The sequence below is a fragment of the Diabrotica virgifera genome, chromosome 9 (genome assembly GCF_917563875.1).
Source record: "Diabrotica virgifera virgifera chromosome 9, PGI_DIABVI_V3a".
NCBI lineage: Eukaryota > Metazoa > Arthropoda > Insecta > Coleoptera > Chrysomelidae > Diabrotica > Diabrotica virgifera.
The window spans coordinates 29,307,433-29,322,076 of NC_065451.1; the positions used below are offsets into that span (position 1 = coordinate 29,307,433).

The following is a 14,644-nucleotide window of genomic DNA, read 5'->3' on the forward strand; positions in this document are numbered from 1 at the left end:
ATTATTGCCTACATCTGTAAGTAAATCTTGCAAATAATAAATGTGTGCCTATAGATTTTTAAAAATGTAATAGACAATGTTATTTCTTAATATTGGAATCCTATAAACTAATTGTTAAATAATATTCGTAGTAATTACCAATCAATGAAATAACCACTTTTATCTTAGTTATATTTAAAATATAAATAATAAATCTAATGTATTAAAAGATTCCTAGCGCCATATAGGAGAGACATCTGATTAACTACCTCGAACTGTCAACACATTTTCAAAACTGTGTGTTTTCATAATTTCTAATTGTGCAATTGTGTACACTCATATGTCTTCTTAAATCAGGCTTTCTTGAAAACTGTTTGGTGCAAATTTCACATTCAAATGGTTTTTCACCAGTATGCACTCTCATATGTGATTGTAAAGTAGAACTTTGTGAATACTGTTTAGCGCAAATGTCACAGGAAAAAGCTTTTTCACCGCTGTGTACTACCATATGTGATTTTACCTTGCCGCTTTCTGAAAACTGTTTGTTACATATTTTACATGCAAAAGGTTTTTCACCAGTATGCACTCTCATATGTCTAGTTAAATGTGTGTTTGTTGAAAACTGTTTCATGCATAGTTTGCATGTGAAAGGTTTTTTACCAGTATGCACTCTCATATGCACTTCTAATGGTGTTTTTCTTGAAAACTGTTTGGTGCAAATTTCACATTCAAATGGTTTTTCACCAGTATGCACTCTCATATGATATTTTAAACTAGAACTTTGTGAAAACTGTTTGTTGCATATTTGGCATGTGAAAGGTTTTTCACCAGTATGCACTCTCATATGTGATTGTAAAGTAGAACTTTGTGAATACTGTTTAGAGCAAATGTCACAGGAAAAGGCTTTTTCACCGCTGTGTACTACCATATGTGATTTTAAATTGCAACTTTGTGAAAACTGTTTGTTACATATGTCACATGCAAAAGGTTTTTCACCAGTATGCACTCTCATATGCCTAGTTAAATGTGGGTTTGTTGAAAACTGTTTGGTGCATAGTTTACATGTGAAAGGTTTTTCACCAGTATGCACTGTCATGTGTACAGTTAAACTTGTGTTTGAAGAAAACTGTTTGGAGCAAACTTGGCATATAAAGGGGTTATCACCAGTATGCATTCTCATATGTACTTTTAAATTACCCTTTGTTGAAAACTGTTTGGTGCAAATTTCAGATTCAAATGATTTTTCACCAGTATGCACAGTCATATGCCTAGTTAAATATTTCTCGGATGAAAATTGTTTGATACAAATTTTACATGTAAAGGGTTTTTCCCCAGTATGTATTCTCATGTGTACTTTTAAAGAAAAGCTTGTTGCTAATTGTTTGGAGCATATTTCACATTCAAAATGTTTTTCTTTGATGTCCACATCCGTAGTAGCAGTTAAATTTTGGTTTGAATTATTTCCAGTATATTTTAACAGGTCACATGGATCATTTTGGATGGCTTCGCAAGAGACACCTAAAATAATAAATACTTGTCAAATCACTATAATGTAATACAAAGGATTTTATTACTGTAATGCAAATTGTAAGGGTTTATAAACGAAAAGAATGTTTGACTATGTTACTACTTAAAACAATCCTATATTTTATCTGTTAATAGTGCACATAAAAAGTATAAATTGTGAAATCATTTTATTTTTTCAGATATACGAGAAAGACGAAGATTTTAGATTAAAATGGACGACTATAATGACACAGATGGAAGTGAAAGATAAATCACATTAGCTACAAAACATTACAACTTACTTAAATTAGTACTACAGTGGAGACCCGGTAATCTGAAATAGGGACCGAACCCATTGCGGATTACCGAATTTTTCGGATTAAACAGATTTTCTTAAAAACATATTTAATAAAAAATAACATAAATAATATACCTATCATCATTGTATAACTAGACAGTCTAGTTAAACAATGCTATCATTAAGTATTGTACTTTTGTTTTGAACGCAATAAGATAATTAGAAGGAAGTAATGAACCCTTTAAATTAGTTTGTGCGCAGGGGCGTAACAGAGGCCCCCGCAGCATGAAGCTTGCGGGGGGCCCCAATCGATCATGGGCCCCATCTTGTCGTCTGATATTAGGTAAACATCTGTTATTGTTATATTATTTTACGTTGTGTGTTTAAATTTAAGAACGTTAATTTCTCAATAGGCATGTTCGTCAAGTGAATCATCTCACATCTATAAACTTAATCCTTTCCGGTCTTCCGAAACTTTTATGGTGACGACAATAAACTATAATACTTTGTACGTGACCGTTGAAAGATTTTAGAATTGCAATTTGACAAATTTTAGAACAATATTTCTAAATCTAGAAAAGGGCTTTCTCTTTACATTAAATGCTAAATTTTAGTATTTCGATACAATTATTATCGGTAGTAGTTTACAGAGGCGTAACAGAGGCCCCTCAGCATGGTCTATCAATATTGCGTCGTCTGTATAACAAAGTATTTTTACTTCTGTGTTTCCCACTCTGTATCCTCTTCCTTTGTTCATGATGTTGGCGATTTCATTCATGATTAAATTGAAGAGAATTGGGCTCAATGAGTCCCCTGCCTTATTCAATTGCGCATGTCTATAGGTTCTGTAAGTTGTCCATCTATTCTACAGGAACCTCTCTATTTATCCACAGAGAACGGCAGTTCTCACCAATGGCGCACAACCCCCCTACAAGCGACACTATACAGGGTGTCCCGAAAAGATTGGTCATAAATTATACCACAGATTCTGGGGCCAAAAATAGGTTGATTGAACCTCACTTACCTATATACAATATTGCACACAAAAAAAGTTACAGCCCTTTGAAGTTACAAAATGAAAATCGATTTTTTTTCATATATCGAAAACTCTCAAAGATTTTTTATTGAAAATGGACATGTGACATTTATATGGCAGCAACATCTTAAAAAAAAATTTAAGTAAAATTTGTGCACCCCATAAAAATTTTATGGGGGTTTTGTTCCCTTAAACCCCCCCAAACTTTTGTGAACGTTCCAATTAAATTATTATTGTGGCACCATTAGTTAAACACATTATTTTTAAAACTTTTTTGCCTCTTAGTACTTTCTCAATAAGCCAGTGTTTATCGAGATATTTTGAATATTTGTCGAATCCACCACATATTTGTATATGGTTAAGTACGATTATAGAGACCTGTTAATAATCTGAAAATTTATTTATAATTTACATTTTTAGGTGTATTTTGAAAAAGAAGCTACATCTCGATAAAAGGTGACTTATGAACAAAAGACTGAGAGGCAAAAGTTTTAAAAATACTGTGTTTAACTAATGGTACCACAATAATACTTTAATTGGAACGTACATAATCATTTGGGGGGTTTAAAGGAACAAACCCCCCATACAATTTTTACGTAAATATATTGAAAAAGAAGCAGCATCTCAATAAAAACTGACTTATCGAAAAAATACTAGGTGGCAAAAAACTTTTAAAAACGTTGTGTTTAATTAATGGTACCACAATAATGAATTAATTGGAACGTACAAAAAAGTTTGGGGGGGTTTAAGGGAACAAAATCCCCATAAATTTTTTATGAGGTGGACAAATTTCACTAAAATTTTGTTTCAAGATGTTCCTGCAATAAGAGTGATACATGTCCATTTTCAATAAAAAATCTCTAATAGTTTTCGATATATTGAAAAAAATCGATTTTCATTTTGTAACTTCAAAGGGCTATAACTTTTTTTATGAGCACATTTGTACTAAAGTAAGTTAGGTTAAATCGATCTATTTTTGACCCCAGAATGTGTGGTATAATTTATGACCATTCTTTTCGGGACACCCTGTATATACACGAAATTTTCGATTTTCTAAACCTGACTGAATTGAAAATTGGGCCAAATCCCATCTTAAAGTTTAGGAAAATACTCGTCCATATATATGTTACTTCTCCATTTTGGTCCAAGGGTGTGGATTTTACGGCCCTTCCCATTTAAAGCCTGTTTTTCGTGCTCGTCCCCAAAACTCCCAAAAATTTCAAAAATTTAATCCCGACCTTTGCGGCTTCTGATAGCATAGATCATTACCTTTCCAACGCATGTTTAATTTTGAAAATCGGTTATACCATTCAAAAGTTATCGAGCTCAGAAATATGACTCAATTTTTATTTAAAAAATGTTTGTGGATATGTATGTTTGTATGTATGTGTGTGGAAAAGTTAAACCGATCTGATTTTTTTTTCTGTGTTTCAAGAGGGTATGAGGGCCGATTCAGAACCGGTCTAATTTTTGACTTCTGACTACCCGTAAGTTAGCTAGAGGACTAGGTAAATACAAAATAGCATATTTTTTGGGCGTATATATCTTAGGTTCATAGGTCTGGATCCCGCGTATGAAAAAAAAGTTGATTAATAGCAAGCTGAAAATTTGTTAATAGCTTAAAGGTGTCTAGTCGGATATACTTTGATATATCGGAACACTGGAACAGGGGCAGTTTTAATTGTGGAACAGGTTAAAAATTTGGAACGGTCAGACCACGAAAACGGCACATTTATTTTGTCCGACAGAACAGACTTAAACTCTTCGAACAGAGATTAAACTCTCATGCAAAAATCAGACTGCTATTTATCACCAAATGGGCGTTTTAATGAGTGGAACATTTAGAATATGTCAAATGACAGGAATTATGACAGGTGATAAATAGCAGTCTGATTTTTGCATAAGAGTTTAATCTCTGTTCGGAGAGTTTAAGTCTGTTCTGTCGGACAAAATAAATGTGCCGTTTTCGTGGTGTGTCCGTTCCAAATTTTTAACCTGTTCCACAATTAAAACTGCCCCTGTTCCAGTATTCCCATATATCAAAGTTTATCCGACTAGACACCCTTAAGCTATTAGCAAACTTTCAGCTTGCTATTAATCAACTTTTTTTTCATACGCGGGATCCAGACCTATCAAGGAAAGACAGGAAAACTGCAAATACACCAAAAAAATAGGGTTGAGTTAAGCTTTCAAATGGCGCCTAAGCGATCAAGCTGAGACATACGCAGTGCTCACCATAGCCAAAAAACTGAAAAATTAAACTTTGAAAATCTTGGTTTTTCGACAATTACTCAAAATTTTAACCTACGAATTTCGCCAATAACTGAGCGTTTGTAGAAGGACACAGGACGCGTCTAACGGTGTATACCTTATATCTGGGAAAATTCGAATTTTTAAGTTATAGGCTTCATAAGTATGATCAAATCTATTTCTTATGAGAAAAAACGGTTTTTCAAGCTCAATAATTCCTGTAATACGTTCAGTTATCATACTCGATCTTGGATGCATCAGATACTACTTGTCAATACGTTTCAAATTCATGTTTAATGATCAACATCAGGTAAGTCGTTCAGAAGTTATAGAGCTCCAAAAGTATAATTAGTCCAGGAACTGAAATTTTTCACTTCGCAATTTTTACAGAATGGACCGATTTGCTTAAAAATTTGACAATAAGTAGTGGATAGTCCAAGGATCAAAATCTATATGATGCCGAAAGACGCTTTTACCATGGGGTGGTTGCCACCTCATCTCGAGGGTGGAATATTTTTTTATATTTTATATACATTTTTTTGATAAAATTAATAGTTTTCGATTTATTAGTTATCGAAGCTGTTAGTTTTATATCGGAAAGATTACCAGATAACGGCAGTTCTCGCCAGTGGCGCAGAAATACACCCCACCCCCTACACGCGACACTATTATATATACGAAATTTTCAATTTTCTAAATCTGACTGAATTGAAAATTTTGCCAACTCCCATCTTCAAGTTCAGAAAAAGACTCACCCATTCATATGTCAACCATCCATTTTGGTCCAAGGGTGTCGATTTTACGGCCCTTCCTATTTAGGGTCTGTTTTTCGTTCTGGTCCCCAAAACTCCCAAAAACTTCGAAAATTTAAGTCCAACTTTTGCGGCTTCTAACAGTACTGATCATTACCTTTCCAACGCATGTCTAATTTTGAACATTACCAGAGAACGGCAGTTCTCGCCAGTGGCGCACACCCACACCACCCTACACGCGACACTATATATACACAAAATTTTCGATTTTCTAAATCTGACTGAATTGAAAATTGGGCCAACTCCCATCTTAAAGTTCAGAAAAGACTCACCCATCTATAGTCAACCATCGATTTTGGTCCAAGGGTGTAGATTTTACGGCCCTTCCTATTTAGGGCCTCTTTTTCGTTCTCGTCACCAAAACTCCCAAAAAGTTTAAAAATTTGTCCAACCTTGGCGGCTTCTAATAGAACTGATCATTACCTTTCCAACGCATGTCTAATTTTGAAAATCGGTTATACCATTCAAAAGTTATAGAGCTTAGAAATGTGACTCAATTTTTATTTAAAAAAAGGAAAATGTTTGTGGATATGTATGTATGTGTGTTTGAAAGTTAAACCGATTTGATATTTTTCTCTGTGTTTAAAGAGGGGGTCAGGGCCGATTTAGAACCGGTGTAGTTTGTTACTTTTGACCACCCATAAGCCAGCTATAGGACTTGGTAGGTACAAAAGGATTATTTTTTGCGGGTATATATATTCGGATCACGAAGAGGCAGGAGAACCGCAAATACATCAAATCAATAGTGTTGACTTAAAGCTTTCAAATGGTGTCCAAGCCGTCCAGACATATACACGGCTCAGTATAGCCGAAAAACTGAAAAACTAAAAGACTAAGTTTTCACTCTAATGGCATATAACATATCCCACCAGAATGAAAAACAATGGGAACCTTCTCTGGTTACACCTCCGAGGCTTCTACAATTTGCAAGCCATACGGATGCTGAGACTAAGGAAGATGAGGGAATTCTACAATTTACAATTCACGTCACATCTGCTCAGCGCGGTAAAGTTCCAACGAGACTGGTTCCCTTCATACTCCACACGAGTAAATGTAAATCAAAAATGAATAACCATTTTCAATTTCGTTGCAAAACGAAAATACAGCCGAACCATATTCCAGTCCAATCAGAGAGTGCTGCAAGCACCTCTACCGGTTTCGAAACTTATTAGTCTCTCATCAGGAGGCACATATGCTGCTCTCCCTGATCCAACCAAAACAAACCCCAGCGTGCAGTCCCGAATTGCAACGAACGAAATGGCATAGATGCCCTAGCGGCAACTGCTAGCAAAAGACTAAGTTTTCACTCTAATGGCATATAACATATCCCACCAGAATGAAAAACAATGGGAACCTTCTCTGGTTACACCTCCGAGGCTTCTACAATTTGCAAGCCATACGGATGCTGAGACTAAGGAAGATGAGGGAATTCTACAATTTACAATTCACGTCACATCTGCTCAGCGCGGTAAAGTTCCAACGAGACTGGTTCCCTTCATACTCCACACAGAGTAAATGTAAATCAAAAATGAATAGCACTGAATTGCAGCACTCTCTGATTGGACTGGAATATGGTTCGGCTGTATTTTCGTTTTGCAACGAAATTGAAAATGGTTATTCATTTTTCAGACATTTTTCAGAAAGTGCAGTTAAGAACATTTTTAAGACTTTTCTCAGAGCCGTGCGGTACATCTTTTCAATATGATGCAAGTCTTTGAAATGCCGCCCCTTAAGTATGATTGAAACTTAACTTTTATTTTTATTAAATGAATCTACACAAAATGAAGGACAACTTATATTTTAAGGACAAAACCTACTTTAAATTAAATGAAATATGTATTAACATTAAATAACATTTACAAAAATTACAATTTTGCCCTTCTTTACTGACTTTAATTTTGGCAAACTCGTCAATCACATTGGTTAAAGTAGCAGCTATAGTGAGGACTCGATTGAATTAAGTGCTATATATTTTAGTTTTGTTTGTCTTATGGACTTTAGAAAATAGTTTTTATTAATTTTTAATTTTGAAAAACTTCTTTACCCACTAGCTAACGAGACATGGAGTGTTAATAAAATTCTTAGTGGTACAACTATATTTGGGTATAAGGAAATTAGGTTATTTTGGCACAAACAGTTCAAAATCTCCAAACCTTAAAAAGTTTTCATGGAGTACGGAATCATTAGAGATATATCACGCAATTTTTCTAGAATATCACTTGACTCTATATATGATTCTTACTCTTTTTCTATTGAAAGTATCGAATGAAGATTCATACAATATTTTTCTAGTGTTTTATCATCTATTTTCCTCCATTAAAAATATATAAAAATTTAAAATTTGTATTATGAGTTTCTAGAAGCGAAAATCTGCCATTCAAAAAATTAATGGCAATGTCTAAAATATAGATGAAACATTATTTATTTTAAATTTATCTTTCTCCGCTAAGAACTCATCCACAGATTATTCGTAGTCAAATTTGCGGTTTTTTTCTCCTGGCTCGAATTTCATTTTCAGCTGGAAATTCGGAACTTATTTCAAGATTTTCTGCAATTCCATTAACAATAATTTTCATTTGGTCTTAGCCAGATTGTCTGTAACTTTTCATTTTTTCTGTAGATTTCTGTAGTAGAATTTATATGAAATAGCCAAATGCCAAAGAACAACACCACATATAAATTTATTATTTTTTAATAAGTAGTTTTTGCTAATCCTCGTGCTTTGACTTTAGTTTCTGGATCTTTGTTGATATCTTCTATTATTTCGAATAAGGCATCATATATTTTACAAAATTTAAATCTTAAAGATTTCAGTGCATCTATTCGACTTGACCATCTAGTAACACTCAACGGTTTTAGAGTTAGTTTGAAACATGTTTTTTCAGAACTTTCCAACGCTTTGTAGAACCAGAAAAAAAGTGCACCTACAACAGTTCTTGTAAATCTAATACAAAAAAGGTTCTTGTTTCTATAGAAGAAGACGCTGCGTTAATTATGACTAATTTTAAAGAGTGGCATCCCAGCAAACAGACCGACGTGTTAATTACGTGAATTTCTGGTACATTTGTCACCAATATACGTAAATTGCTTACGTGAATTTCACGTGAAAATTTGGTTGGAATGTCACATTGAAAATACGTCTTTAAATTACGTGAATAACTCGTCTTCAATAGACGTGTTATTCACCTTAAATACCAATAAAATGTTTCGGGAAATTCACGTTGCAAATACGTGTTGATCAACATATCTTTCGGTTCACGTAAATAATTCGACCTTAATTAACTTACTAATCATGTAATTATTATCCTCATATGACATAAATAAAACAAGCCTATAAAGTATTAACAATGTATTTATTTAGTAGAATTTAGAGACTTTAAAACATTTGTCTTGTATAATTATTATACAAGATAATGAACCAAAAATGCTACCGACCTAAAGACGCATTAAAAAATTTGCCAACACAAAACACAACACAGGTCACTTTTTATTTTGACGACACTTCAACCCTCGAGCAGTGAGGTAAACGTTAATACGAAAGGCATTATTATAAATAAACCCGCCTAAAATAAAACGAGGGAAATAAAGCTCTTCACGTTTCACTTTCACTTTTTGTTGTGAGGAGAAATGTGAGAAGCTGATATTAGAGAATTAGAGGTTATGCTCATCGATTATAAAAATCGATTATTTTTAAATTACAGTTAAACTATTCTACTTACTTTAAATTAGTATTACATATTTTCTTTTTGTTTTTAAATTTCTTCTGCTATTACCTAATTGGTCTTACTAAAAATCTGTTTCAATACCAGAATAATATAAAAAAATAATCCTATCGAAACGTATCTATTATTCGATAAATCGATTAATTTAGTTTTCGAACCAACTATGTTAATCACGTATCGTGGTCACGTGATAGTATTTAAAGGAGGAGAAAGGCTTGGTAGTACGTCATCACCGCGCGCGATTTGAAAATTAGACTCGACATCATTTTAGCTGTGATATTTTTAAAGAAAAAAAAAATAGCAAAAATAGCTTCAAATCAAGGTTGGATTGAAATAGTTATGCTAAATGATTTTAAAAGCGAAATCATAAACTTTTTGTTTAAATATTGTATTATTTACATTACTTTACGTGGAATACATCTAATTTTTCGACGTCCATAAAATACAGGGAGTAAAATTCAAGCGATACGTATTTAACCAACACCGTTGTAAAATTTTGTTTTCAAAAATATTTCTCAAAATTTAACCAAAGGAAGTTATTTCTGTTTCGTGATTATTACGTGAAATAAACGTACCTTTGCGATGTAACCGACATTCACACCTATGATAAAAAACATGTACAATATTCGTCATTATGATTTTATATTATTCTAATGTCAAACATGTATAAAGGAATCAAAAATATATTGGTGAATGATTTGGCACTGAAATACGTTTTTTTCCCGTCATAAATCTCCGAGTTACGTATTCGTTGAAATTTGCCGTAAATTTAACGTAATTATCACGTAACTGGGCTCAAACCTGTTTGCTGGGATGCGCAGGGCACCTAAAGCACCTCGGATATTTTTCAAGTAGGTATTCTATTTTGCACACCCTTTCTTATTCCTTTCATATCGGTCCCGTTATCATAGCCTTGACCTCTAAGCCATTCTAATTCAAGACCCTAACTTTTCCCAATTTGTCAAAATAAGTTCCGTTGACGTTGAACCTTCACTGGTTGAACACTAGCTTCAAAAAAACCAATAAAAAATCCTTCGATATTATTATAGGTATCTGTTCTGACAAGAATTAAAAGCGACAACTCTTATCGTCAATGCGAGCTGTTCAATATGACTTACGTCTGGGATACAATCGGCGATTATCGAAAAATATTTGGCGATTTTTGTTATTTCGACAATTTTGTTTAAGATATTACCCATTAAACTTATCAATTCATCTTGTCTACTGTTACTTAAATAAGTCACAAACCATGTATCAGACTCTCTTTGAACTATACTGATATGTTCTTCCATGGGGATGGCCCGTTTCGGCGCCGGCGGTTCGGCGTCGGCGTTTCGGCGCCTGCCGGTTCGGCGCCCGCTGATTCAGCGCCCGCTGATTCGGCGCCCGCCGATTCGGCGCCGGCTGATTCGGCGACAGATACTTTGGCAAAGTGAGAGAGAAAAAAAATAGTTGTTAATGTATGATAGTCTGAAATTTTGCTGATTGCTGGAAACGAACCTCCAAGCAAGTTAAAGAAATATATTCAGGCAGACCAACGAATTGAAAGTCTAGTGTTAGACTACGAAAATAGAAACCTAAATGATTTTTTGAGGGGTATCGCCTATAATTTTGAAATGCGGCAAAATTAAGTAGTTTTTAAAACTTGTACATATTGTATATAGATATATTTTTTGAATAAAGAGTCTCAATAAACTTGAAAATTTGTTTTTTTTAAACCTTAAATCCATAAAGAAATCCATAAAGTTGGAAAAAATAACATTTAATATATTTTTTTAGTGTGGTATAGATATAAATCAAGAGCCTCTTAAATTTCTAAAAAAGTAACGTAGGTATAATCTGGCGCCAAAACAGCCGACGCCGAATCGGCCGGCGCCGAACCGGCCGGCGCCGAACCGGCCGAAGCCGAATCGGCCGCGCCGAATAGTACTAGACCCTTCTTCCATTACTGGATCAAACTCCGAGAGCAATTATACTAAAAAAAGTTTCCATTATTATGTAGAAACAAATGATCAGTTGTTCCACGAAAAGCTAAACATTGTGAGGCCAAAAGTCCAATTCTTTTCAAAACTTCTCTCCAATAATGTTGCATTATCTATTATTATATTAGATTTTACTGATTATGCCGCCCCCTTGTGATGCCGCCTGATGCGGCTGCCTCACCGCATCATAGCACGGCACGGCCTTGACTTTTCTAATCATCTTCCAAAAAAAAACAATGTACTGTGGACTACAACTTTTGTCAATATTTTTCGAGTTATTGCGAGTGAAATTGTTTATTTTTCAACAAAAAAAAACTCAAAAATTTTTCTCGAATTAAATATTATTAAAAAAATATTTTTAGCAAAAATGTAGCTTATAAAAAATGGTCTATTCATGAAGTCAATCGGTACAGTAAAAGCAAAGTTAAAGCTCATGAAAAATTGTTTTTATTCGTCAAAATAAACAAAAAATTAAGCACTTTTTGGGGAAAACGCATTAAAAGTTTTTTAAACATTTAAAAAAGCTTTATTTTTATTTTTTATAAACGTTTCTACGATCAAAACTAAACGAGTCACGCTCAAAATAAAGTTGGCCCGTGTTTTTGGTAAATAAAAAATCGTGAAAATCTCCCCTTGCTTAGCCCCTCAAATAAAATTTATCGTTAGCACTTTACGTACCATTTACTTTGTATATTACGTATTGTTTTTATGATCTGTAAGTTTGACCGGTTCAAAAGTTTGACCGGTTTGTACACAGGTCGTATTTAGTAACTTTTTACCCATTTCCAATCCTGCGGAGGGGGGGGGGGGGCGACGGAGTTTGTTACGCCACTAGTTTGTGGAGATATAAAAGCGGTTTTACTACCACCAAAGGTTACCCCGCTGATACAGCCAATGGATCAGCACGTTTTGCAGCATGCGAAACAGCTCTTGAGGCGACTAATCAGTGATGAAGGTAAATTACTGCCATTATCTCAAGAAATAAATATAAAATACATCATGTACTGGGTAGTAGAGGCTTGGGAATCGGTGAATGAGAAAGTTATAAGAAACTTCTGGAAAAAACTTGGCCAAGCCTACCACAGCTATTTCTCAGTCAGAATTATTATTTTTTAATTAGTTGGTTAGATTTAGAGAGCATGAGACATGACAGTTCAAATAAAACACTAGATAACTATAGAGAATGTATCTAATGTCAACATAAATTTAAGTCCATTTTTATATAAATATTAATTTTGATTTCAACAGTTTATAAGAACAAAAGTAAGTAATTAATTTAACAAAAAAAAATAAACCAGAACCAGCTGTTTCCTTCACATGAATATAAAAAAAACTTGTTATTTTAGTCCCTTTTTTAGACCCATTTAACCCAATCTAAATTGTACCTTCTTTCTTGTTTTCTCCCATAAAATAAAATCTGTTACCGTCTTTTTTTCCTTCAATAACACAACCATTTGCCTGGATAAACACACTGAAATCTTCCTTAAATTTGTCAAAATGTCAAATGGTTAAACGTCAAATATAAAACTTCAAAATGGACTAAATCTGCTAAACGTAAATGTACTTCTATTACGACTTCTTCAAAGCCCCAGGATTGATAAACCCATACAATTTTTGTACTACCGGAACACCCTTTAACATGCAAAAGGGTCCATTAAACAACTCTCAGCCTGGCCATTAACAAACATCAAATTAATCTTTTGAGGTTTTTCCAAACAAAAATCTTCACGTGCCCCAAATTTCCAGCACACCAACGGAAACCTCAACAAAAGAATTCACAGTACATCCCATCAAAGGATCGAAAAACTACCATTTTCAATTAAAAACTGGGAATTCAAATCGCCGACCAGGCTTAAAGTGCTTTCTCAAAATATCGTTATTGAAAAAGAATGAACGTTGTTTATTTGCTACCAAGGCGTTCAAAAACAAAAACTCTACAACAAAAATCTTCTCTCACTGACTCACACAAAAAGCATATACTATACCAGTGATACTCAACCTTTTTCTTTTCTGGGCCACATAGTAGCCATTGCAACAGCTTGCGGGCCGCAATCAATGTGAAGTAGTATACAGTGTGTTTCATTGGGAAACGGAAATACTTAAATGGTGAATAGAGGTAAATGAGGCGGTTCTAGACATACTGAATTTATTGTCCCACCCAGTTAAAGGGTGTTTTACCGATCCCACTCATTTTTTCAAATTTAGAACAGCCTTGTATATTTTTTTGAGATTTGGTACACATAATAATATGTCACATTTAGAACCCAACTACTAATTACACATATGTCACATTTAGAACCCAACTACTAATCCAAACCACCCAATTACTAATCACAAGAAAAATCCAGGCCCGGATTAAACATAAATTCATTGTGACCTTGAAACAACATCCTGTGTATTGAAATTTTCAAAACCCGTTTGCATATTTGAAAAGAGCACAAAAAGTTAATTTTAATGGTTCGCTTCTATTTTTTGTGTAGAAAATTTAATGACTTTAATTTTGAAATTATGTCAAGAGTTTTTAAGAACTCGAACTTTCAAGACAAAAATTTTGATAAATTTCAAAATTATTGTCACTAAATTGTCTGCGCAAAAAAATTTAAGCGAGCAATTAAACTTAGTGCTCTTTTCAAATGTGTTAACGAATTTTGAAAATTTCAATATACAGGTTGTTGTTTCAAAGTCACAATTATTTTAATTTTTTTTTGTTAATCCGGACCTGAATTGTTCTTTTGATTACTAAATGAGTCGTTGCACCGTAGTAAATAAGTATTGATTATTTTTAAAATAAGTATTTGTTCACTAACTTTAATAATTTATTATTAAAAGTTAATAATGCCTGTTTTTTAATCAGAGTTCTTAAAAATTTCAATATAATTTCAAAATTAAAGTCATTGGATGCCTTACGCACAAACATGCCTCAAACACATCGGCATACTATCAAATAATTTGAAAAACACGTGAAATTTAACAAATAATTAGATCGTTTACAGGGCCCATTAGTTAGCCTTTGGGCCGCATAAAAAACGCTAGAGGGCCGCAGGTTGAGTATCACTGTA

General features: G+C 33.7%; 2 protein-coding genes across 10 annotated transcripts in view; both read right to left on the reverse strand.

Moving 5' to 3' along the window:
* Positions 1–14,644, reverse strand: part of LOC126892616 (gastrula zinc finger protein XlCGF8.2DB-like) — a 379,454-nt gene that overhangs the window by 243,107 nt on the left and 121,703 nt on the right. The window lies entirely within an intron of this gene.
* The window catches only part of LOC114326563 (zinc finger protein 260-like), a 346,266-nt gene that overhangs the window by 77,517 nt on the left and 254,105 nt on the right, over positions 1–14,644 (reverse strand). The gene's annotated exons all lie outside the window — the stretch shown is intronic.